Source organism: Pogona vitticeps, chromosome 3, assembly GCF_051106095.1.
Source record: "Pogona vitticeps strain Pit_001003342236 chromosome 3, PviZW2.1, whole genome shotgun sequence".
Lineage (NCBI taxonomy): Eukaryota > Metazoa > Chordata > Lepidosauria > Squamata > Agamidae > Pogona > Pogona vitticeps.
The window spans coordinates 97,426,457-97,454,132 of record NC_135785.1 but is presented as its reverse complement, the minus strand read 5'-3'; the positions used below and the strand labels follow the sequence as shown (position 1 = coordinate 97,454,132).

Genomic DNA, 27,676 nt, shown 5'->3' with positions numbered 1-27,676 from the left:
GATTTAAGTGTCTTAAATAAATAAACAAACAAACAAATAAATAAGATATAATAAGAAATAAGAGGGGGGCGATGATAACTTCCTCAATGGCTCAAGGGGGCGTTTCTTTCAAAAAGGTTAAGAACCATTGGTCTAGGATACAGAGAAGGAAAGAATCCATCTGAACTTAGACATGTGCCTCGATGGTGCTTCTGCCTTTCCTCCCCTTCTGTTAACTCTTACAGTTAACAAAAGCTGTTCATGAATCAGCTGAAAATCTCAGTTCATACAGACAAATGACATATTTTCTTCAGATGAACAACAGTCCACAGTAACAAATGTGACACAGGAAGAACGTGTGTGTGTGTGTGTGTGTGCGTGCGTGCGTGCATGCATGCGTGTGTGTGTGTGTGTGTGTGTGTGTGTGTGTGTGTGTGTGTGTGTGCGTGCGCGCGCGCGCAAAACAAATGAATAATGATAATGTGTGGGATGTACTTTGTATAGAGCAAACCCCTGGGAAGATCTTTCCATGCACAGCCATTCAATGACAACTGAAGAAATTTACAAACCTTTGCATCAGCAGCCTAGCAAAACAGATACAGCTGGCAGGAAAGATTCCTCTGCCATGTGAGTTTTCACATATTCTAAAAAGGATGTTCATTTCTACACAATGTTTAGCAAAGTAGGTTGTGAAACATAGGGGCAACCAAGTTGTGCATTCTAATATACAGGTTTAGGTGACAAAATAAAGTATGACCATGGTTAATAAACAACATGTCTGCTAAATCAGTGGGGTTTAAAACTTCTCTTTTGTAGTTAGCACTAAAGCTAGGATATTCGTATTTGTCTCCCAGGGATGACAAAGACAAATATTGCCACCACAAGTGGCTGGTCCCTTTGGACCCACCTCCAAGAGCTGGCTGGATCACCTACCACTTACAGTGCAGTGTGCATGGCTGTCATTGTTTGCGCTGCACCATCGTTTGCGCTGTGGAAGTAGCCCAGCCAGCACTTGCCTGCCTCCCTGCACTGCTGACCACTCTCGCAAGGAGGTGGGATGACAAGTCAACTGCTGAGTGGTCACCAGTGCAGGGAGGCAGGCAAGTGCCTGCCAGGCTATTTCTGCGATTGGCGCAGTTCGACCAACAATGGCAGTGTGTGTCGCGCCACAAGTGGTAAATGGACCACCCAGTTTTGGGGGGTGGGTCCAAAGGGCCCAGCCACCTATGGTGGCAATATTTGCATTCATCTCCCCTGGGAGATGAATATAACTATCCCATCTCTAGTTAGCACTCAGAGGTGGTGAATCAGATTTTATGATTGAATCAGTTCCGATTCTTTATTCTGAGTTTTTCAAGAAGCTATCTCAAGTGCTGAATCTATTATGACAGGATAGCTGCTGTAAAGCCCAGAGTAAAACCAGGAGCACTTTATTTACAATCATGAAATTGGAGCCACCACCTTCCATGGAGAAATAACATGTTCGATATTCTACTAATGTTTACGTCACCCAATCAGAAACATAGCAACATGAACCAAAGCTTGTAGTGTCTTCAAAATTGCCATGTGGCACAAATAATGTTTTATTTGTTTCTTACCCACCTGTCAAGATGGCTTACTTTCCCAACACAGCCTACAGCATAAAACCATTGTAACAAGTATAAATAAAACCAGTTTCAAAATGTCTATCAGTAGTGGATAACAAAAGACTTCTCAATTAAAAGCAAAGAGGATAGATGGATTTTTAAAACTTTCTTCAAAGCAGCCTATGTATCCTTCTTGTGAGAGGGAGGTAATTCCATATTTGCAGCCATCACTGAGAAGGCCTTAGACCTAGTGCCGTCCAACCTTAGTGATCTGGGAGGCATCCCAATAAAGAGAACCTTCAAGGATGACATAAATATGTAGGCTGGGGCAACACATGAATTTAGGGCATCCTTCAGATAACTGGGAGGATAACCAGATAACATTTCAGCTTCTAAAAATAGAAAACTATGCTCTGAATCAGCCCAGAAATGCAATACCAACCAATGTGGCTGGCACAGATGAATATAATATGATAAATAATACATACTATACAAACTAATGCATTCCCTATTTTGTTTTGTCCATTAATAAGAATAGTTGAAACTGCGTAAGAACACTCTAAAGGTAATGGCAATGCTCTAGGGGTGTGTCCTAGACCAGGGGTCCCCAACCCCTGGTGTGCAGTCTGGTGCCGGTCCATGGCCATGGCAGGACCGGGCGGAGGGGAGAGACCTCCCGCCCCCGCACGCATGGCCCACCACCTGCACACATGTGAGCGCACCCTGCCTCCACGCATGCGTATGAGCACGCTCTGCCCCTCCATGAATGTGTACCCCTCCCCTCTGCGAGCACGCTCCGCCACATCGTGCATGCGTGCGAGCGCACCTCTCCCCTCCACAAGTGTGTTCTGTTCATCCACCCTTCCGCAAGCGCGCCCTGCCCATACCATGAAGTGATATTGCTTATAAGAATAATTAAACTAATTTTTTTTTCAATTTTTAACACTTTTCATCATGGACAAGAATAAAATTAAAGGATTCAAAATACTCTGATACTTTCAGTCAGTGAACTAACATGTTTTGACATTAAAATTAAACTTCACACTCCATCCCATTCACTAAGATATGGGTTTGCTGAGACTATCAAACCTTGGAAGCTGTCTTCCACTGAGTCAGGACATTGGCCCATCTAGGCTAGTACTGACAACTATGCAGCAGCAATGACTCTCCAGGACATGGGGCAGAATTCTTTCAATCCCTCCCTAGAGATCTCTGTATTCCCCTAGTTGACTCCTATCCCAGAACTAAGGTCAGGGTGGTATGTGGCAACATATTAGTACTTCTGGCACTGTGATTGTTTTTAACGGTACCCCAGTGCATGAGCTGAGCTCCCTCTGCCCATGGCAGGGGCCCAATGAAAAGAGATCAGATTCAGGAGTTTGCCCATTGATGGGAGATTCTTCCAAAGCTTCAGAAAAAAATCTCCTGCTCTTGATCGGAAGTGGAAGATGGAAAGGAATCCTCCTGAAATGAAGGAGATGGTGATGGTGGTGCCTACCTTCTTTTGTGCACCTGCCTGGGTACCGAATGTTTAGATGGTTGTTGGACAGGTGGCGGAGTAACATGAGGTTGAGAAACTGCTGCAGCAGTGCTGGTAGTCTTCACATGAGAGGGCGCCTGTCGAGAACACTCCTTGGATATGCCACAATGTTTAGTGGACTTAGACACTGAAGAGTCAGCCTCGTAAACCACTCGACATTGATGCCTCGGTGGGAATGGAGAAGAAGAGGACAACAACGAGGCATAAACATATCGAATTCTCTTACGCCTACCATATCCCTTGCTCTCACAACAGGAATCGGTATCATATTCGTCATCTCAACGTTGATGATGAGCTCGTTTCCGTTCAAACTCTCTATATATGGGGTCATTATAGGTCGATTTGGTTTGACGTCGAGAGGAGGGGGGGACGACAACAACCTCCCAACGTGAAGCATGGAATCGATCCAGAGAGATGTGCTTTCTCTTTGAAGTTCTCTTATGGGGCAGAGAGCCCTGAACTGAAGACTCCAAATTTGATAGTTGTATAATCGTTGCCCACCCAGTGGAAACACGGCTGGAATGGGCAGAAGCCTGGCTAGACAATGTACCAGTGTCTAGACGGCTAGGGCTGAGTGAGCGGCTTGGTAAAGAGACCAAAGCCTGAGCCTGCCAGAGTGGAAGTGACCCAATGCCCTCAAAAAAAAAAAAAAAAAAAACCTCACAGTCTCGAGAGGAGTCCTCTAAAATAGGAGATGGGAGTGAGGCTGAGACTGGGGCAATATCTTGAGGTCGATCCCCCTTAATAGAATGCTTGTCCTTTTTATTCTTAACTACGGTCTTCTTCTTTTTAAGGTTGCCCATTGATGGCGGTTTCGACGCCGCGGTCGAAGTCGAGGTGGATGATTTTTTTCTACATCAAGCTTGATGATTTTTAGATGTCTTTTCAGCGGGCTTCGAAGGCAATAAGAGAGGTGGGGAGTGGACTGAGCCTTCGGGTCGAGGCGTGGATGAAGGTTTTCGGGTGGTCTCCATAGCACTGGGCTTTGAGGCTGAGAGGGTTTAGTCCTAAAGAAATAACTTAAGTCTTTGTTGTCTCACTTTCAAGGCAGGTCTCGTAAACTTTTTGCACTCTTTGCAGGATTGGGGCTGGTGTCCCTCTCCTAGGCATAATAGGCAATGCTTGTGACTGTCTGAGAATGGCAATTTTCAGGTACACGAGACACACTTTCTGAAGGGACCTGGACATAAAGTGGTACAGACCCCAGGTAATTGGAACAAAAGGGGACTCACTGGGATGAAAAGCCAGAAACCATAGACTGTCCGAGTTAGCAATCGGTAGGCATGGGGCACCAAAATCCAAATCATGATAGAAAAAGAAGCCGGTAACAGTCCAAAGTCAGCAACGGGTAGACCCAGAGCACCAAGTCCAAAACGTGATTGTAAGAAAAAAAATACTAGTCCAAAGGTCGACGAGCCAACACTAATATCCAGTCAGTTAGAAAAACGCGGGAGAAGATAAGAACAATCTCAGTTGAAAAACAAGAGGCGACGGGCAGAATAAAGGTCAAAATCATAGTCAAAACAATCCGTAGTCAAAACGTGTAATCAAGACGTGAGGGGCAACGAGCAAAATTGTGGTCAAGGCAGCCCGTGGTCAAAAACGTATAATCAAACACAAAGAAAGAAAAGTTAGGTTACCTAACTGTAACCATGGTTCTTCTAGTGGACCTCTGTGAATTCACACAAATGGGTTTATCCTGCGCCTGCACAGAATGTTCAGAAAGTTCTAGAGCTGATGAAAAAAAGAGATAATTAGTCATCCCCCACCCACAGGGTATGAACTCCGCCTCCTCAACCTTCTTTTCAGTTCCCCTAGTCCTCTGTTACCATATGGAATAGATAGTGAGAATGGTACCATGACAGACAGACAGGAAGGGAGGGATGTGTGAATTCTCAGAGATCCAGTAGAAGAACCATGGTTACAGGTAGGTAACCTAACTTTCTTCATAGTGGCCTCTGTGAATGCACACAAATGGGTGATTAGCAAGCTGACTCACCGGATGGAGGGACATCACGGTAACAGAGATGACAGGATCGGCCTTCCAAATGCGGCATCATTCTTGGCTCTGACATTGAGGCGGTAGTACTTGGCAAATGTCAGAGGGTTGGACCGAGTAGCCGCTTTACAGATGCTCTGTATCTGAATGCCTTGATGTAGAGCAGTCAATGTGGAGACAGCTTGGATAGAGTGTGCCTTGAGATGGTCTGGTACTGGCTTGCCTGCAAGCTGATATGCCAACTGCATCGATTGCACCGTCCATCTAGATAGTGTTTGTGGAGAGGCAGGTACACCCTTGTTGGCGCCATGATAGCGCAAGAAGAGATGTGGAGAACGTCTAAAAGTCTTGGTCCTGTGAAGGTAGAAGGCAGTGGCTCTTCTCACATCCAAAGTATGGAGCTTATGCTCAATTGGAGTGGATGGAGTTGGGAATAGGGACGGCAGTATGATGGGTTGTGGAATTCTGACACCACCTTGGGTAGGAAGGACACATCCAACTACAGGGTGACTTTCTCAGGGTGCATCTGGAAATAGGGAGAGTCCGATCTGAGAGCAGCCAGCTCACTGGCTCTCCTAGCTGAGGTAATCGTTATGAGGAATGCCATCTTGAGAGTGACTTTTCATTGTAGGTTGCCATCGGTTTGAATGGCGGCTTTGTGAGTGCCTCAAGAACGAGTTGAAGCGACCACTGAGGTACAATTCTCTATGATGGGGGGGCGCGAATATTCTTTAAGCCCCTGAGGAATCTCTTGAGTGTGGGGTGGGGAAAAAGTTTAGCAGAGCTAGATCCGAGGGGTTGGTGAGCTACTATTGCTGAGATGTAGACTTTGATGGTGGAATGTGCCAGTCCAAGGTTAAAGAGATACATGATGAAGGTAAGTAGAGTCAAGAGAGATGATGGGACTGGGGTAACTCCCTTGGATTCAGTGAATTTCAGAAAGGATTTCCATGTGTTGCGATATAGGCGAGAGGTGGATGGTTTTCGAGCCTGATTCAGGATTGCACAGAATTTGGGGTTATCCTCCACGCTGTAAGGTATAGGGATTGGACATTGGGATGGAGAACGGCCCCATCGTTCTGGGACAGGAGAGACGGTATACAAAGGTAAATGGAACAGTTTGTGTGTTATGTCTCTGAGGTGGGCAAACCACAGCTGTCACGGCCACCATGGGGCGATGAGAATCGCATCTGTTCGGTATTGGATAATCCTGGTTATTGTTTTGAGTAACATTGGTATCAGAGGAAAGAGGTAAGTGAGTTCTCCGGACCATGGTAGCATGAATGCATCCCCGAGAGATCATCTGTCTATGCCTGCTCTTGAACAGTGCCTGGGGCTCTTGGCATTGAGATGGGAAGTGAAAAGGTCTATTGTAGGCTGGTCCCATCTGCGGCAGATGTCCAGGAAGACATTGTTTAGGGACCATTCGTGCATTTTGGTGGGGAGCCTGCATAGGCTGTCTGCAAAGTAGTTGTCCTCTAATGAAATATGGATTGCTTGAGGGGAAATGCAGTGGGTGTGACACCTTTCCCAGGCTTCTATGGTGAGGTGAAGGAGAGGTAGTGATCGGGTTCCTCCTTGTCTGTTTATGTAGTACATGACCGTGGTGTTGTCGGTCACGAGCGGTACTGCTTTCTCTTTGATCCTCGGGAGGAAAGCCTGAAACGCCTTTATGATGGTCAACATTTCCAGCTGATTTATGTGGCACTTTCTTTCTTTGACCATAGGCCGTGTATCTGGAGTTCCTGGCAGTGAGCTCCCCCTCCCGAGGGGCTGGCATCTGTCATCACCTGGATCAACAGGGAAGGAGGCCTGAATGGTCTGCCTACCGACAAGTTGGGGGTGTAGGCCCACCACATGAATTGGCCTGTCACATTGGACAGTGCCAGGAGCTTCTTGAGCTGGGAGTCCATTGAAGGGTCGAATTGTTTTGAGGAACCAGGATTGGAGTGTACGGAGTTTGAGTCTGGCGTGGGGAACCACTGATGTTGTGGAAGCCATAAGACCCAGCAAGTGTTGGGTGTTGAAAGCGGTGACAGTTCTGAGAGGTTGAAAACAATGTACTACCCTCTGGATTTTTGCTATTCTTTCAAGTAGTCAGAATGCTCTTGCCTGGAGGGCGTCTAGTTGCGCTCCTATGTAGCTCATGAGTTGTGATGGTATCAGGTGGGATTTTTCTCAGTTTATTTGTAGGCCTAGTTTGAGGAGGAGGTGAAGAGTAGTTCTTGTGGCTGTGATGGCGTCTTCGTCCTGGCAACCAGGAGCCAGTCGTTGATGTACGGGAAGAGCTTTATTCCCTTGATACAGAGGTAATCCACAATCAGGGCCATGCATTTTGTAAATGTCCTGGGGGCTGTCGAGAGCCCGAGGGGGAGAGTGGCAAACTGGTAAGTGGTATGCTGGAACCGGAACCTGAGGTATCTTTGATGGGACGGGTGAATTGAAATATGGAAATACGCATCCTTCAGGTCGATGGTAACAAACCAGTTTCCTTGCGATAGAAGAGGGAGAATGGAATCAAGAGTTAACATACAGAATTTTTTGTAAAGTATGTGTTGAGTTGTCGGAGGTCCATGATGGGTCTAATAGCCCCATTCTTCTTAGGGACTGCAAAGTATTGAGAAAAGAAGCCTTCTCTTGAATTAGAAGGTGGGTCTATGACTATCGCCCTTTCCTGAGGAGAGATGAAATTTCCTCTTGTAAAGGTAAGGAGAAGGGGGAGGGTTTGATGGAATTTTCTGAGGGAGTTTGCAAAAATGCAATTGCGTACCCCCATTCAATGATGGTCAAAACCCATTTGTCTGTTGTAATCTTCCGTTGAGGGAGGAATGGGTGGAGTCTGGTAGAGGTACCAGGGCAGTCAGGAATATTGCTTACCCCTACGTTGGTGGTGGTCATGGTACCGGAGCTGTGAATATAGGGTCAGCATCCGATTGGGTAGATACTGTACAGAGAAAGGTTCCGTATCAGGGTTGTGAGGACCGAAGTAAAATGTGGTAGCCTGTACTGAAGAACGGCCCCTGTGAAGCTTGAGTTGTTTAGGGGGTGCGGAAGGCGTCAGCATCATCAATCTCTTCTGGGATGCTGCAGCTTGGGGGTGGAAACATCCCCTTGGTATTGCAATGACGTTTGCAGTGGAGGGGCTACAGGAGGGTACCAGGGTGGTGGTGGGTAGCCTGATCCTCTGTACTGATCATGGTAGCCATAGCCTTGGTATGGATAAGGATGGTACCGGTCCGGATATGGATGACCATATTAAGATAAACCCACTGGATGGTAATATTGCTCCTCAAGCCCAGACGGCTGGTACAGAGAGGCATGTTTGTGTTTCTCCTTACTTTTCCTAGGAGTGCATGGAGCAGACTCCTGTTCCGACTCAGTCTCGGTATCTGCCCGCCCTGAAGATCGAGGGCTGAAAGGGGCAAAGAAAAAAAGGAGAAAATTGGCAGTTCTATCGTTAGACAACAACTAAACTAATAGAAAATACAAAAAAGGTAGAAAAAGATAGATTTAGCAAAACTAAAATCACTTTCCTTAGCGCTCTAGTTCCTAACATCCTACTTGAACGGCGGAAAAAAGGAACTAAAAAGAAGATTGAAGAGGTGGAGTTCATACCCTGCGGGGGGGGGGGGACTAATTGTCTCTTTTTTTCCTCAGCTCTATAACTTTCTGAACGTCCTGCGCAGGCGCAGGATAAACCCATTTGTGTACATTCACAGAGGCCACTACGAAGAAGCTCTAGGACGAGAAGTTCTGAACACCAAGGTGGTAAAATGGAACTGAGGTATGAGGCGGGTGGAGCATGTGCTATAGGGGCAACGTTCAACTAATGTTACTTTTTAAAGCTCTAGAATATTCCGAGGAGTCCAGCGCAAGTGCAGACTGAACCCATTTGTGTGAATTCACAGAGGCCACGAAGAAGAATCACTACCTTGAAGCTGCTGCTATTTACATGGGAAGGAAATCACCACTGGTGCAGATGGCAACTTCTGTCATAGGCTCAGAGAAGAGGGAAGATATATTTTGCACTGCAACTCCAGGAAACCCTGCTAGAACAGTTGCTTTACATTACAGTGGGAACCCTTGCACACCTGTTATGTTGCAGCTTGTTACTGGAGTGGGGGGTTTACTTAAAAAACCCTTAGGATTGGTAAAACAATGGCATGATGACTGAAAAAAAATAATGCCAAAATGCCTCTAGAAATCTCCCTAATCCCCTTAAAAATGACTTTGCACACCAATTAGAAAATACTTCTCATTAAACCAGTAAATAAACTTCATTCTCACTTGCATCAATTTTGAAATGTTATCTAATTATATATATATAAAAACTGACTATAGGAAGTTACATTGGTTGTTGTGGGTTTTTTGGGCTCTTTGGCTGTGTTCTGAAGGTTGTTCTTCCTAATGTTTCACCAGTCTCTGTGGCCGGCATCTTCAGCGGACAGCACTCTGTGCTCTGGTGCAGTTTGTTTGGGAGTTGAGTATTTATGGCTGTGAGATCAGCTTTTGTCCTCTTCAGGAGGTGGGTGATTATGGTGATCAGTGTGTTTTTGTTGTGGGTGTATTGTTGTGATAAGGAGGAGAGATTATATGTCACTGTGATTGATGGGTGTCGTTAGCTGGTCTTTTGTGTGTAGTGATCACCGGTCCTTGTGGCTGGGTAGAGTTCGTTACCTTTTGCACGCTGTATTTTTCAGTGCTGGGAGCCAAGTATTGTTGAGTTTCAAACTTTCTTCCTTTTTGTTGAAGTTCTGCTGATGTTTGTGGATTTCAATGGCTTCCCTGTGCAGTGTAACGTAATGATTGCTTGTGTTGTCCAGTATTTCAGTATTTTGAAATAGAATTTCATGTCCAGCTTGTTTTAGGGCATGTTCAGCTACTGCCGATTTTTCTGGTTGTTTTAGTCTGCAGTGTCTCTCATGTTCTTTGATTCTGGTGTGGATGCTTCATTTTGTGTTACATTGTTTGCAACTTTTAGGTCCAAGCTCTGATGCAGCATAAATTAGCCCAGGGATGGGGACTGTGTAGCCCTTCAGATACAGTTGGACTACAATACCCATCATCCCTCATCACTAGCTGTACTGACTGGGGCTGATGGGAATTCCAGCCCGACTATCTGAAGAGCTATGCATTCATCATCTCTAACCTGGATATTTCTCTGTTCCAATACTACCCCTTTATGTAAGACTGGGGGTGAAGATACACACAGCTTCACAACAGCAGGACACAGAAGTCTGTTGCACCTCAATAGGGAATAGAGACTTAATGGGAGGCTGTCAGTGTTGGCAGTGGCCCTGTATTTCTTTTAACGTGTAGTCATCTAAAGTCCTTTTAGCTCCTTAATTTTTTTAAGTATTCATTTATTTTAATCTGAAGATTCAGATAGGCTTGTATAGAAACATCTGCTCTTCCATCTAAAACAACAACAATAGCAAAAATGATCCATTAACCCTGACAACATTCATGGTACACATTTTGTTACAAAGGCATTCTGATATGGTATGAATCATCTAGGCATTATGTGAGCTAATCGTAGACTTCATATTTTTCAAGATTATTAATACTTAGTGTCTTTCAGCAAATTAAGGATCAAACTTAACTAAGGTTAAAACATCTGATGATGGCATATACAGAAGACTGTAAATGTATATTAATGAAGCCCCATACAATTGCTTCAACCCCCCCCCCCCCCCCGCTAGTAATCACTCACATAACTGTGCTGAATATCTATCAAGCTTTCGGCTTCTTTTTCAGCCAGCCTTCCGACATTTCATTAATAAGGTTACTTGATTAATGGCTGCAATAATATATGTGGCATATGATATGATATGTTCACATTAAATTTTAATCAAAAATTACTAAATTCAGAAAACATTAAGTAAATCATGACTGATGAGGTAATATTGCTGTGTTGTTGTATTGATGGTTAGTGGGGGGAAACTCACCATGGAGAGTTGCAGATGGTGGAAAGCCAATTCTAGGGAAACAGAATGCTCTCACCTTTGGCTATCTGGTTTTCTTTAAAACTCAAAGCTGAACAGTTAGAGCCATCAGATGCACTGTGGTGCAACACACACAACGGTCTGGCTTCATTTCAAGACATCTGTTTCCAGGTTGGGGGGTGACATTTACCATAATGGCAGGCAGAGTTCAGAGAGTTGAGATTATCCCTTTATCCCCTCTTAGTTGGACAGCCCTGTGATAATTCTACCACACACAGCATTGCTACGATGACCACTACCACTTATCAAGAATGAGGATTATGCTGTATGCTGCACAATGAATACAATCCAAATAGTTTTTGAGAGGAAGGGTGATGGGTGCAGTAGCCCCAAGCAACAGCCATTCTATCAGGTCAGTTGAAGGATCAACTTCATCAGACTCTTTCTCAAACAGTACCTATCAACTGTCACTCTAAGAAGCTGCAGCAGAGTAAGATGGAAAGCAAAGCAGGACTTGGCTCATTGACTGTGTTGAAGACCTAGCTGATTTTTCTTCCTGAAGTGTTTCCATTCCAACTGGCAATTATTAAGTGCTCATGGTGTCATACTTTCACCAACTTTCTAGGTCTTACACCTCCTAAATGGTAATCCTGTGAACAAGAAATGACTATCTTGTTTTCTTCACTGTGAGCAGGCGTAGCTTGGTTCCCAAAGAGGTAACTTAGGTCAGCCTGAGATCCAGTACTAGGGCTGGACTGGTCCCTAGTGGCTGGTAGACTAATGTAACAATTATAAGCCATCACATAGATTTTATAGCTTCCCTTTTCAGGATTTCCAAGGTATCGAATATTAAGAGTGGTTTACCATTCACTTCTTCTCAGGCCATTCCGGGGCAGGGCAGCCTGCTCAAGCTGGTTCTTTTTTGGCATGTACGTGAGTGTGTGCACAGTGGGGAATCAAAATCTTGGCTTCACAGCCCGATGCTCAAACTGATAGATTAGCAATTTTAAAAAGTGAGCTTCCAGGATTTTGTCCTAGAATCTTGATGCCATCCCAATCATATTGAGGCTGCAACCCTATAAACACCAAGGATACCATAGTGATCAGGTTTCAATGAATTGTATTAAGACATGTCCTCTCCAGTCAAGTGCTAAGGGCTATACGTTATCTGAAATATGTGCACATAAGGAATCTGTCAGCATTGGCAATAGCATGTCTTAGCCTACTGATTTCAGTAATCCACACAGTGTTTTTATTTCTTCATTATTCTCTACCCCTGCCCTAATAACACAAGGGGGGAAAATACCCCTAATTATCACTCTTTGGGGGAAACTTACACAAGGCTTCCAGTAACAAAGTTATATGAATTTTAAAAGAAAATGAATTAAGTTGGAGAATGTGCAATCTAATGCAGACAGACATGGCAGAATGCCAAATTACTACAACATAAATCCATGCTATCAGTCTTAAGTACAGGAATGTTAGCTATGGAGCATGTGAGGCTAGGTGAAGTTTGTTGTGGGGGTTGCTCTAAGCAGGCTGGAGTTCTAAGGCCTCTGGGAATGAGGGAGATGAAGATTCCAATATTGAGGGAGATAAAACAGCTCACAGCAATTTGTTCCAAGTCCCAAGTGAAGTATAGTAGCTAATTCCTGTGCTGAGTCACTTTGAAAAAGGGGTGGATAGAAGACTGAGCTAAACACACATGCATCTGAATGTGTTCCTCTTCCCTGTCTTCATGTCTGCCTGGTCCTATCCTACCAAAAACCTTGGGGCAAAATTGGCTTGGAACCAGAGCGAGGTGTGCTTGCCCAAATTTCACGGACCCTTCTCATTTGGACCACAATCTGCTCCTAAGTTGAAGGCATGCAAGGCTTTGCCTGGATATTCATACCTATTTGCTTGACGAATAATCCTCAAAAATCTCTTGGTTGTGGGGCTCTATTTTTAAATTGTGGCCAAGTCATGTGCTGCATAGATAGTCTAGGCACTCACCACCTCTGGGAGCCTCTCATGAGTATTCTTGGACTATCTAGGTCTTTTTCATGTACCTTCTATGCTTGTTAGATTGCATGGGGCAAATGGCAGAATGTTTTTAAAAGGACTTTTAAAAGGACACAATTTATCTGACATTTTTCATGCTTAGCCCCTTGCCAATAACTCAATGGGATTTACCTCTGAGTAAACATTTGTAGGATTATACAATCAGGTGCATTTCCCAACCTTTCATACAATATACACTCACATTTAATGGCAGTTATGATCAGTTTCATTGCTTATTCCTCCAAGTAATTTAAAAATCATATTAAAGCTTTTTAAACATCTATAATTTGAATTTTTCCTGATTTAGACCAATAATGCTTCTAACATATTTCTGGAAAAACTACTGCAAATCTGTTACCGTATAGTTTTTAGATGCATTATACATAACATTTCTGCTCTCATTTTAGAACTTTATATTACTCTGAGCTTTTTAATCGGCACAGATTGTTCCACAAGAAGGATGTAAAGAACAAGTTTTGTAGAATGTGAAATTCACACAAGATGGAAAGTAGGTTGTTACCTAAGCTTGATACAGGATACTTTGTTCCTATTCGGGTTGAAACTACAAGAGACCCAGTAACCCTGTAAAAAACTTAGGCTGTTGTGTTGCATGATTGTAGAAGGTGATCACATAAGCATTCCCACCACTCTGGCAGGCTTCCCTCCCCACACCCAATCACACACTGCTTCCAAGACTGGTTGCACAACTGATCGTGTACCTTGCATGGCTGCTGTAGGCAATTTCTTCTCAAACTAGACACTAGGAGTGAGCTGAGTGGCAGCCGACGTTGTGGAATTGGGTGGGGACTGAATTGCAATGAAGCCCAAGAAGAGAAGATGTAGGTGGGACAGGGTTTCATTCCTGATCATCACGATCTGCAGTAAAAGAAACAGACCTTCCCACTCCATATGTGAAGAGAGGACACATGCAAATTAAGCACATTAAATACTGCCCCACGCATCCAGTTTGGACAACAAGAGTCACTGGACAACAAGACAAGATTGAAGAGGAGAAGCCTGGAAGTCGCTAATATTGTTAGGGCATATCTGTATTGACATGGTAATTCCCTGTTCCCAGAGAAATGTGGCTCTGATATGAGGTACCGGAGAAGCCTTTTAACAGAAGCCCTGGAAGCCCTTAACAGAAGTCCCACTTCAGGAATTTTTAAGGGGAGGATAAAAAGTAAAGGTAAAGGTTCCCCTTGACAATTTTTGTCCAGTCGTGTTGGACTCTAGGGGGCGGTGCTCACCCCCGTTTCCAAGCCATAGAGCCAGCATTTGTCCGAAGACAATCTTCCGTGGTCAAATGGCCAGTGCGACTTAGACACAGAACGCTGTTACCTTCCCACTGAGGTGGTCCCTATTTATCTACTTGCATTTGCATGCTTTCGAACCACTAGGTTGGCGGGAGCTGGGACAAGCGACGGGAGCTCACTCCGTCGCATGGATTCGATCTTACGACTGCTTGGTCTTTTGACCCTGCAGCACAGGCTTCTGCGGTTTAGCCCACAGCGCCGCCACGTGGGGGAGGATAGTGACAGTTAAACTGATTTTTTAAAAAAATGTTTTCTGTGTGGCTATACTACAAGACATGCTTTAAAAATATGATGTTATCCATTTATGAATTCCCCTTTATTGCTTTTTTAGTTTATTTCCAAATGAGATGTAAAGAATAAAATTCTCATCTGTGTCACAGGATGCCTGTGCAGCATCTGCTTACTGCCTTCTAAAAGAAAACTTCATATGCCTATGTGCGCATGTATGTACATATATGAATTTCTGAGTCAATATATAGAATACACTATTTAAAATTCTTTAAATTGTTCTAAATTGTTTTCCATTAACCACACCCCAAATGCACATATAGAGCACTAGGGCATGCAACTTAAGTCGGTCTTAAGTGACTAGTAGCAAGGTACTGCAAAAATCAAGCTGGATACTCCAGCAGAATAGCTGCCGTGTATAGCAAAGAAGATGGACATTTCTATCCACACTCAAGGAAATCCCTTTTGTTCCAAAAGTGCTTCTTCAGAGAGAAAGGCGATCCCATTTTCTCTTTCAGAAAGAGACTGTGTGGGAGGTGATGTGGGCCTTCCTACAATATCCCAACTGAGGAGGCTGCCTTCAGCTGGTGGTTAGCAGAAAATCCCCAGCCCAAGCAAAATTCAAAGGCACAAAGAATAAATAAAGAAGTAGTCAACACCAGGCAAAAGTGTGGGCTGAAGAATTCTGATTCTTAAGGAGGTGACAGCCATCTCATCGTGTTATGTCAAAGAATGCTTTCGACAGGTAAAATAGCAGCTCCAGTCTTCCTCCTACTCTAAAATTCCTCTCTAAAAACTCCGGGGATGCTCGAAGCTACTAAATGACAAAGGACCGCTGGACAATGATTGGTCTTTAATTTGGGGAAATGGTCTACTCTTTAACGGCAGGCTTGTACAGCTTTTGACACAACTCTTAGGAGTAAGACATCTAAAATGAACAATTTCTTCTTTGCTGACAACTAATGAAATAATTTTAGTTGATTAATCACTGACCCATCTTTTAAACTAATTGATCAAACGGGAGTAAATAAATCTGCATGCTATCAAAATCTAATGGCTTTTTGAGATATTTAAAGAAGAGTAAGACAACCTTAAGCAAATAGGATCATTCATTGGTGGAATAGGCCAGTTTCAGTATTTTCCTCATACTGTCTTATAGAAAGTAAAACTAAAGAAGTCTGTGGAGAGGGAAATTTAACAGGCTAGCCTTTAATTTGCAGCCTCCCTGTTTCTTTCCTATTTCATATATTGATAGAACTTAAACCACTCATTTTTATAGGCTTTCAATTGAGAAAGGCTTTCATTCCCTGTATTATAATTCAGGATTCTGTTGGATTCACACTTATATATTGTGCTCCCCACCACCCTGAAAGCTACAACCCTGCAAATCAACCCTGCAAATTTATTTATTCATAAAAGTATTCTGAGTCACCTTTCAGTCCCAAATTCCCTTCCTCCAAACTTGCACTTTAAAACTGTAAAAATTATTTAGAAACAATACACAGCAAAATGTAGACTAGAAGGAAGGAAGGAAGGAAGGAAGGAAGGAAGGAAGGAAGGAAGGAAGGAAGGAAGGAAGGAAGGAAGGAAGGAAGGAAGGAAGGAAGGAAGGAAGGAAGGAAGGAAGGAAGGAAGGAAGACTAAAGATCTTGAAAGTTATGTGGAATAAAACATGTTGCCCTAAACAAAGTAGAGGGCAGTCTAGCCTCCTGAAGGAGATTTCCATAAATGCAGTGCTACCAGAAAAGGCCCTGTCCTATGTACCTACCAGCCTAGCCTTCACTTAGACTACCTACAAGGAGATGAGATATACAGCAATTCGTCTGAAGCATTTCTTAAGCTACAAAAAGATTAATATGGGAGGAGGTAAACTTTAGATATGATGAGCTGTAATGGTTTACCAAAAGTCCAAAGGGATATGCCAAGTTTTTGTGTTCTAAATCCTGTAGCAGATAACCCTCATGCACCCATATTAATTTACACAAAGGACATGTTCAATGCCACCTTAAGCTGTTTCAAATCATAACCAAGACAGAAACTGGACTCTTATGACTGGACCTGATGCGAAGTGCCCATATATACATTTCTGCAAGATCAGTGCCAAATGATACTCTTATTTGACCCAGTGCCAAACACAGTAATTTGGCAGGCCTAGGCACATAATCCTGGTACAAAAACAGTTTTCTTTACAGCATAAGCAGCCAGTGTAGTTATTTTACAACATACTACAGTGGACCCTCTACTTACGGAATTAATCCGTATTGGAATGGTGGCTGCAGGTCGGAAAGTCTGTAGGTCGAGTCTCCATTGACCTACAATACATTGAAAACTGATTAATCCCATAACCGGCTGTTTTTGTTCTATTTTTGTTCTATTTTGGTTTTTTTCTGGTCTGTAGGTCGATTCTCTGGCTGCAAGTCGAATCTAAATTTTGTGGCCAGAGAAGTCTGTAACTCGAAAAGTCTGTAAGTTAAGCCGTCTGTAAGTCGAGGGTCCACTGTACTGTATGCATTAAAATAGAAGGGCTTCTAGTACATTGGATCCAGTCACAAATCCACATTGCTTTCCAGGAAAAGAATGACTGCAATCCCTAAAGAATATGAATAAGTAGAGTTTGGGTTTATAGGATCTCCTTCCCTTTTTTTACTAGCACTCCTATGACTACAAACAGGTGCAAGGTACAAAACAATGCCTCAGGAAGGTAGACCTGAAAAAGAATAACAGGGTATGAACACATGCTTAGCCCAGCAATTTTTCAGTACCGGACCACTGAAGCTTGTGTATAAATCCTTTCAAATATAAACCTACACCTGTTCATCCTTATTCTCTGACAAAGTTTTCTTGATCACAGCAGTTTATTCTAGGAAAGAAAAAATTGTGATGGGTTTTTTAAAAACACACACATTGTTTTATTATTAATAAACCACAGAGAGCTCGTAATCTTGGTGATATACTACAATGCCCCCAGGGTAGTAGTCGATCTTGATCTACCATCTGCCACTTTTGTTTCATAAAAGGGTTCAAACAAGATAGACAGACAGATAGATAGACAGACGTCGTCGTTGTCATCGTTTAGTCGCTTAGTCGTGTCCGACTCTTCGTGACCCCATGGACCAGAGCACGCCAGGCCCTCCTATCTTCCACTGCCTCCCGGAGTTGGGTCAAATTCATGTTGGTTGCTTTGCAGACACTGTCCAGCCATCTCATCCTCTGTCGTCCCCTTCTCCTTTTGCCGTCACACTTTCCTAACATCAGGGTCTTTTCCAAGGAGTCTTCTCTTCTCATGAGATGGCCAAAGTACTGGAGCCTCAGCTTCAGGATCTGTCCTTCCAGTGAGCACTCAGAGTTGATTTCCCTTAGAATGGATAGGTTTGTTCTCCTTGCAGTCCAGGGGACTCTCAAGAGCCTCCTCCAGCACCACAATTCAAAAGCATCAATTCTTTGGCGGTCTGCTTTCTTTATGGTCCAGCTCTCACTTCCATACATCACTACAGGAAAAACCATAGCTTTGACTATTCGGACTTTTGTTGGCAAGGTGATGTCTCTGCTTTTTAAGTTGCTGTCAAGGTTTGTCATCACTTTCCTCCCAAGAAGCAGTTGTCTTTTAATTTCGTGGCTGCTGTTTCCATCTGCAATGATCATGGAGCCCAAGAAAATAAAATCTGTCACTGCCTCCATATCTTCCCCTTCTATTTCCCAGGAGGTGATGGGACCAGTGGCCATGATCTTAGTTTTTTTGATGTTGAGTTTCAGGCTGTTTTTTGCACTCTCCTCTTTCACCCTCATTACAAGGTTCTTTAAGTCCTCCTCACTGTCTGCCATCAGAGTGGTATCATCTGCATATTGGAGGTTGCTGATATTTCTTCCGACAATCTTAATTCTGGCTTGGGATTCCTCCAGTCCAGCCTTCCGCACGATGTATTCTGCATATAAGTTAAATAAGCTGGGGGACAATATACAGCCTTGTTGTACTCTTTTCCCAATTTTGAACCAATCAGTTGTTCCATATCCAGTTCTAACTGTTACTTCCTGTCCCACATATAGGTTTCTCAGGAGATAGACAAGGTGGTCAGGCACTCCCATTTCTTTAAGGACTTGCCATAGTTTGCTGTGGTCCACACAGTCAAAGGCTTTTGCATAGTCAATGAAGCAGAAGGAGATATTTTTCTGGAACTCAAGAGCCAAATTTAGCCCTCTACATGTCATTAGACTTTGCTTTTCATTAACACTAGCCCACATAGCCCATGGTGAGATCTGAAGCCTAACAACATTCAGAGGGCCATTGCTTTGCCCACACCTGCTGTCATTTGTTCAAAATGCCACATGCAAGTGGATGGGACCACAGATCTCCTTAGAATTCCAGGTGAGACAAATTTGTGCCATAATCCATTCAGCTTTCAAGTGTCACAAAAGTCTTCCTCTTGCTGCTCACAGATGATTATGGGAAATGCTTATATTGAATGTTTCCTTCAGCACTTGTAAGAATTAAAGGTGACTGTCAGGACCAAATCTCCCTAAGGAGCATGGGTTCTTTGGTCAGGGAATTCCTCAGCCAGAAATCTACCACCTTTACGCTGGGGCAAGTCCTCAACCTCCAGCAGTACGTAGCCTTTGAGCCTAGAATAAGCCTCACCCTAAAAGAACACTTTACTTTTACTCAGTACTTTTCAAGTACAGACACATGGGCTTTGTAGTTCCTAAGAACTCACAACAGCTCAGTTAATTAGGACTTCTCTGGTAGCTAGTCAATGGCTGTTACCACTCCTCCGGATTTAGTCAAACCCTGCTGATCCAAGAGCCAATCCTTAGCAAAGATTTTTATAATTAATTTTTATTTTAAAAATAAAGTTTCATAGAAACAGTTTGTTTTTGCTCAAGAACAGCATAAATAACATGTTCAAAAGATTACCATAATTAAATACAACTAATTCCCATTAAAAATAACAAATACTAAACTGGGCTAAGGTGGGCTAACCCCACCTCCTTCTTTCTCTTACTTACATTGTCTTTCCTTCAAGCTACATACACAAACCATCAAGTTCAGACTCTCTCCATCATCATGTATCTGGAACCTCTCTCCCATATAACCCATCATCCATTGTCTACATTCCTCGGACCTCCTTCTTCGTGACCATAAACCAATCAACTCAAAGAGGTGCAACTGTCCATTTCGCCCACAATTCCCATGAAGATGCAGATGGTTTATCTCCATTCCAATAAGAAAAGAATGTGTTGGGTCTTTGTGCTCTCTGTGCCTCCTTGTCCTTGTACGCTTATCAGGATTCACGCTATACCAGGCTGGCTGTAAATTAAGAAAAAATATCTATCTGCCTTTCTTAGATTCCCATGTCTTCCTTTCATTTTTAAAGCCTAACAGACTCCATTTTCTCTCCCTTGACTACAATTCCCACTCTCCTTTAATCTTTGACTACAAGTCCCACTCTCCTTCAATCTCGTGACAGTGACAACATTCAGAACTGCTTTGTACTATCTACAAAATCTACACTTAGGTGGAATATGTTGTCCATTTCAAACCAAGATTGTTCCCATCGTATGTGAATACACTTTGGGATCAGAACAAGGTCATTCATTTACACCAGCTATTTTCATTGAGGGCCATATGGCCCCCTGGGGGCCCCTAGAACATTTGAAAGAGGCCACAGACTGGAAACATTTCTGTGACATATACAAGTCACAATCATGTGACTTATACAATTCTGATTTGGCCTACATTTCTTTCATACTGTGTTTATGGCTGGGGTCAAAAAATATTAAGAATGGCTGATTTACACCGAAACAAACTCAAATCTACAGTTCCAAGTAGCTAATAAAGCTAAGAAAAACATAAGCAGCTTGACAATAATTGCTCACTGTAATTGTTATTGTATCTAATAACCATCTTACATAAAAGGTAACTAGAATCCATCAGTCTGTATATGGATTAGCAAGAAAACCATGGCTATGGAACCTCAAAGTCCACCACTTTATTAGCAGAGCAGGTCAGTTCTCAAGTAATCAAATATGTGGCAGTATCACTACAACACAGAGAGTCTGCAAGAGCAGCCTTAAGTCGATTTATCTCATGAAACACTCAGTAATGAAAGAAGGAACGTGTGCAGCCCCAGTGTATGTATGCCCCATGTGGTAGAGACAAACAAAACAAAGGGTACTTTTAGGATGCAATTGCCCTGGCTCATTCATAGATGCTTTACAAGGGCTCTATACACTGCTGTCATCTTCCACTTGATTTCCAACTGCTGTTTTCCTCTTTTGTATTTCCATCAAAAAATAAAAATGAAATAAACCCATCAAGAAGGACAAGATGGAACAAGCGCTATGAACTCTATTTGGAATTACCCATTGAGAAAACTAATGTGTGAAAATTACAAGCAAACAGCTTGCAAGATAAAAAGAGGAGAATGTCAAGGAGAGTGATAAGTGGGCTTCAATATACTCTCTCCCAGTAAAAAAATTTTTGAGTATTTATTTAAGGACAGGGTAGGGTATACAAAAAGTAAGGGGAAATAGGGAAAAGGGAAAAATGGTTAGGGGGATAGGAGAACACAGAGTATACAATCATCCGATCAATTCATATTAGAATAACAAATCAACTTTTTGCTTTTTCACAGTTTGATTACTCTCCTGGTTTCATCTTATAATTTTAGTTTAATTCTATGTTACTCCAACACTATCTGATAACTGCAGCCATTTATACAATACATCCCATCGTTCAGTTTCCTTTTGAGTTGAACAGTCTTTCAGCCCATCTGACAGGATATCCATTTTTGTCACTTCCCATATTTTCACAATAAGTTTCTCTTGTTTCAGTATCTCTGCTTTCTTAAGCTTTTTAACATAATACTTTTTAATTTTGGGAGCTGCATAGGTCACTGGATAACTCTTTATCCCATCTATGTTACCTGGTGTCATGCCCAATAAAGACGGTTCTGAAGTTTGTGCAACTTCATTTAACTGTTGTTTGGCATCTAATGTCACCTTTTTCATCACTTTCATCAGATCTTCTATTTTGCTAAGACCTTCATTCACTTGCTGAAACCCTGCTATTGTCTTTTGCATAGTAATCTGCCATTCCTTTTCTATTTCTTGTACAACTATTCCAAAACTTTGAGATTGAACAGACCAAGTCTCCATTTGTTATCTTAAATTTTTGGAGGCCATCTCAGGCTTTCCAATGAGTGGGGTTTGTATAGATGGTACTAGGTCCTTAACCACAATGATCACCCCTTGGATATCCTTCGACAGTTTCTACAATTTTATCAACAATCCAAACCCATAATCATAAACCTCCCCTTAAATCTCCCTCCAATCTTTATCCAAATATTATAATATAAAAATCAACTTTTAACCCAGCAAATTCAAATAGAACCGTGGCACAATTATTTCTTCTTCTCCCAAGTCTAGCAAGCTGCTATTATCAGACTCACATGCAGTCCGACTAACCAAAACAATCACAGTCTCAGACTGTCCAGTAGTTGTCCTTGAAGCCTGTCTTATGATCTTTCCATTAACCCGTTGATACTCCTCAGTCTGGTCGACCACGTCTGCTCCTTCTTTCTTCTCCAGAAAACCACCAGATCCTATTATCAAAAGTTCACAGAGTCCAGGAAAGGGAAAGGAAAAATACGTCCAAGCCAAACCGCATTCACAAAACTCAAGTCTCTTGAATCCTGTCCGGTGGTATTACCGTCTGGGTTTTTTTCTCCAGAAACACAAGATTTATTTTTCCGTCTCACTCTCTCGGCTTTGAAACTAGTCTGCTGTATTAAGAGTTAGTTAGTTAGTTTTGCTTTTGAAGCAGACTGATAAGATAGGCTCGCTGCTGCTTCTTTCACCCAAATATTTTCATTCTTATTTTCAGCTTAATGGGGCTGTTTCATAAATCAAACACTTCAGCTTACTTAGTTGTTATATATTTTAACATTATATTGGTTGTTCTCTTCTCTCCTGGGTTACTCATGGCTCCGTGCCAATATGGCTCCCGCCTCCGATCCATGCTGAGTGATTTCTTCAGAGGGAAGAAGTCCGGTTTTGCATCCCATTCTTCTCCTTCTGCTGCTCACCAACTGCTTCAGAGAGAATTCTCCTAGACTCTCCTTCGATCCCCATTTCAAAAAGGGGACCCCGGACCGGACGGTTCCAGTTTTTTCCAGAGAGCTCTTCTCTGGAGCTACTGGCAGCACCGCAACAAAGCCCCGCCTCTCTCCCTGTAAAATTTTGATTGAATTGCTACAAGAATTTATTCTAGCACTGAAATTTCAGTGTTGAGGTATTTTCTTATGGCAATTTAAAAATAAAGACTTTTAACAGTCACAAGAATCCCAAGCCTTCTGCAGGTGTTAATCATTCATGTAAACTATATATAAGAGAGTGATTGGGGATGAGTGTGTTAGCTCCATCTTGTCACCATTTATGATCACATGCAGCAAATGGATGGCAACTGTGAACGGGAGGATATCTCCTGTCTCATCATAATATTGAATCCCAGAGATTTCATATCTACCATTAGTATGACTAAGTCTGATCTTATGCTATGCATGTTGTCTCAGTCTCTTTCTGCACATTGCTGTTAACGACCACTGTCATTAATACTGGTCTTTCTGGTGCGTGGCCCTGATCTTCCTGGGGACAGATGAAAGGGCAACATGATAAATAGGAGAGAGCTTATATCTATGGCCTCCACCCTTCTTGAGTGAGGGATTTTCTATATGCACATGTATGGCCTCCCTGACCCCTCTCTTAAACCACTGATCTTCTCAGTCCAAAATGAGTACATCTTGGTCATTAAATGAATGTCCTTTGTCCTTCAAATGAAGTAACATGGTTGATTGTGGTCCTGAGCTGTTGCCCCTGCTGTGCTGGGCCATTCTCCTGTTTAGTGGCTGTTTGGTTTCTCCAATGTAGAGTTCTGAACACTCCTCTTTGCCGTGGACCGCATACACTATATTATTCCTGTTGTGTTTTGGTGTCTGGTCTTTTGGGTGGACAAGTCTCTGCCTTAGTGTATTTGAAGTGCACGGGTATGTGGTGTTTACCAAAAATAATTTTGAGCTTTTCAGACACACCCACCATGTAAAGAACGACCAGGTTCTTCTGTCAGCTCTGGGTCTCAGACTGTATCATTGTCCTGCTGGGTCAGGACTCTGCCTTGTTAAAAGGCGATTTTGGATATCTACAGGCCTTAATTAAGAGCTGTCTTCAGATGTCAGTCTTCCTTCTTCTTGGCTTCTGTGGAGGTTGGCATGTTTCTTGCTCTGTGGTTTAAAGTCCTGATGACCCCTAGTTTGTATTGTAATGAGTGATGAGAGTCAAATTGCAAGAATTGATCAGTGTGTGTAGGTTTTCTGTAGATTTCTATTCCTCAGCTGCCGTTGGATCCTATGATGACTGCACAGTCCAGGAAAGCCAGCTGTCTTTGGTGTCTTCCCTGGTGAACCTGATATTTGGGCCCACTGCGTTGATGTGGTTTGTGAAGGCCTGTACTTCCTGAATCTTGATCTTCACCCAAGTGTCATCCACATACCTGAACCAATGGGTCAGAGTCATCCCCTGGAAAGTGTTTAGTGCCTTCTTTTTCACTTATTTGATGTATAAGTTGGCAACAATGGACGACACCGGGGAACCCATGGGACAGCCATGTTTCTGTCTGTAAAAGTAGCCTCTGTAGGTGAAGTAAGTGGTATTAACAATCCATAACAATTGGAGGAGAAGGACTGCAGAAGTGGGATTTTCACTCACCCCCCTTCCTTTGTCTATCTAACAAGCCTATTCAGGCCAGAGGGAAGTGAAACCAATGTGGAGGATGTATCAGAGGTCTCCTACCAACTCGCCTCAGACTGAAGAAGCTACTTGGATCAGTAGTGAAATGTTTCAGCCTAATAGGAAAGAAGTCCAGTTGCCATGACTCAACTTCCAGACATATTGGGTGTAGTTGGTTAGTTGGTGACCTTTGGATTACGTTAGGAACACTGATCCCAAACTGTCCAAAACATGAACCATTTCAGAATACACAAATAATGTTATATTTGTCTCATTTGAGGCTTAATGTGCTGCTTTATTTCTGAGCCTTTCTTTTACTTAGGTTTCTTTGTAATGCTTTGCATGCCATTGTTTTCCCACTGCAGTATTTTGAATTCTACAAATCTAGGCTGAATCATTCCAATAGTTCCTTATGTCTCAAAGTATGTATTCATGTATGTTGAATGTACTTCAAGGTAAGCTCAGGCCCCAAGTGCTGATGAAAGTGTTGACCTTGGAAATGATATAATTCTCATGATCCATGTGTAAGAAGTCAATTAACTGGATCTTAAAGAGCCTGAATAATGAAATACTTCCTTTATGTTGAGCTTCAAAAATAACAGTTAATGATTTTATTTAGCTCTAGCTAAACCAGTTTAAAGCCAAAGTTTTTGGTTAATGCAACTGGGTTGCAGACTCAACTGTATAACTTTAAAGTTTGGAATCAGTTTATGCCGATAGTAATATAGCACACAGTTACAACAGAATCATAGTTTCATGCAATCCTATTCCCTTTAAAGAATGATGGTCACTGAAGACACCTAGAGGACAGGGTTACAAACTACATGAGTTGAAATATACTGTATCAGAGAGAGCTTATAGTAAATACTAAACTGATTAACTGTAGATTCCCCAAAATTTTTCACTTTGACAATTACTGCTTTAACATACTGATAAAAATATATAGTACGTACATAAATACTGTCTACTGAATAAATGGATTGTGATCTGTTAAAGTTGACATTGACATATATTTGTTAGCCCTACAAGTGCCACAATATTTTTCATAAATTTCATTATTAGGACATAAAAAGGTGATATAAAAATTGAATATGGATGTGGATATGATTTTAAAGTGATTTGCATTGACTTACTGATTAACTTGTCAGTACAACTATGATGTACTTTAAATACCACTGGGTGGAAAGCCGATCAAAAGGAAGAATGATTTTAGTGGCAAATTCATCAGAGGAGAAACAGACTCTTAATACAGTATATAAAAAAGAGCATTAGATCTGAAGTCTTCACTGTAGAGCTGGAGAAAGTGGGGCCTGCCAAATATTACTAGACTGGGACTCCCAGTTACTGTAGAGAGCACAGACCAAGGAGAGGAATGATGGTAATTGCAGTCCAACATCTGGAAAGTCGCATCTTCCCCACTGCTCCTCTAGAATTGCTTTGTCTTTTTATAGTAAGCAGTAACACTGCTGAGGGAAAGCTACAAGTACAGTAATTGCATGTTATAGGTTTGGTTTTAATTAAATTAGATCTACCTCCATGCTTTCTGTTCTGTGGAAGAAACATGGTACATTGTCTCAGAATACATTTTTGCTTGAACATATTAAAAATTAGGTTGCCTTGGCGAATACATTAACTGAAGAATGTTCAGTTGATTAGTCACATATCTACCTTTAAATTTAGCCAGACAATGGAGCAACTATATTACTCCACTACATCTGTATTTTAAACAAAAATAATATAAGATGCTTGCTATCATTTATGATAATTAACTGTAACAAAAATCTTCCACTAACTTAAATCAACAGGAAGGGGACTCTGGAGAATGGCTGGAGCATATGTTTCACAGAGCCTGGTCAATTATTATGACGACCTTAACTCCTAGGAGTGCATGGATGTACTGGCTAGAGGGAATCTGGATCTAAAGCCTACAGAAAGAAATCTAATAAAAGAACAAATAAAAGAGAAAAACGTGATGGTGCCTTAAAGACAAGGCTAGGAAAGCTCACATTAAAAAAGTATAACAGCTAGTGTTTAAGGCGCCATCACGTTTTTATCTTTTTATTTATTTATTTACCTGTAATTCTTCCTTACTGTTGGACATGGTTTTTCCGGTAGTGCTGTATGGAAGTGAGAGTTGGACCATAAAGAAAGCTGACCACCGAAGAATTGATGCTTCTGAATTGATGGTGCTGGAGGAGGCTCTTGAGAGTCCCCTGGGCTGCAAGGAGAACAAACCTATCCATTCTGAAGGAAATCAACCCTGAGTGCCCACTGGAATGACAGATCCTGAAGCTGAGGCTCCAGTACTTTGGCCATCTCATGAGAAGAGAAGACGCTTTGGAAAAGGACCCTGATCTTAGGAAAGTGTGAGGGCAAGAGGAGAAGGGGACGACCGAGGATGAGATGGCTGGACAGTGTCTGCGAAGCAACCAAGATGAATTTGAGCCAACTCTGGGAGGCAGTGGAAGACAGGAGGGCCTGGCGTGCTCTGGTCCATGGGGTCACGAAGAGTCGGACACGACTAAACCACTAAACAACAACGCTTGCACAGACTAACACGGCTTCCCCTTCTACAACTACAGAATGAAATCTGTAAGCTTTGGGACAGAAAAGAGTTTGCTGTAAAAAGGAGTCGGTGATGGGAGAGAGTCGCTGAAAGGCGTGCGGCAACTTCCCTCGAAGCGTAGCATTTTAAACTAGTTTACCTCACAAACGTTTCTGAGGCAAGCCTTACGCTGGGATGGCCGCGACACCCTTCCCAGCGACTATCCTGTACTCTCTGGCCTGACAGGAATGCAGCGCCGTCTTGCGTTACAGCTCGTTAGTGACGTCACAATGGGCCCCGACACCTCACAAACCGCATGGCAAAAAGCTCAGCGCGCCTCTCACAGCGTTAAAGGGTCGGGAAACCCCCCCCCGGGGGGGAATTGCTTTGTCGGCCCCGCCTTCTCCGATTTGAAGCCTCGCCTACAGAAAGGCTAGGCGATCGAACTGCGAAGCCCACAGCATCGGAGGAGGCGGGGTTTTAAAAACCGAGGGATGCCCCCTTTCAAAATAAGCATAGAAGGACGTGCTTGTGATGAGACTCGAAAAATAAAAGCCTCGTCGTGGGCGGAGTCATCGGTTCGGCTCTGTGAATGGCTGTGGAAGAGGGAGGCGGCCTCTCAGGAGGCCGGCCGTTGCCTGGGAGACGCAACGCTTTTCGCGCGGGCGGCGCTCCTGTGAATTCCCCAGCTGTGGAGCGGAGGGGGTGGGGCATCGAA

General features: G+C 42.8%; 2 long non-coding RNA genes across 2 annotated transcripts in view; one reads left to right on the top strand and one right to left on the bottom strand.

Moving 5' to 3' along the window:
• Positions 1-27,454, bottom strand: part of LOC144588315 (uncharacterized) — a 47,548-nt gene extending 20,094 nt beyond the window's left edge. Inside the window, exon 1 of the long non-coding RNA XR_013543820.1 lies at positions 27,119-27,454. This is a non-coding gene — a long non-coding RNA (uncharacterized LOC144588315). The remainder of the gene's footprint in view (positions 1-27,118) is intronic.
• On the top strand, positions 2,336-14,605 carry LOC144588316 (uncharacterized). The gene is made up of 3 exons (XR_013543821.1): positions 2,336-7,809; positions 8,452-8,888; positions 9,013-14,605. It is a non-coding gene; the product is annotated as an uncharacterized LOC144588316 (long non-coding RNA).
• Positions 27,455-27,676: the final 222 nt, after the last annotated feature.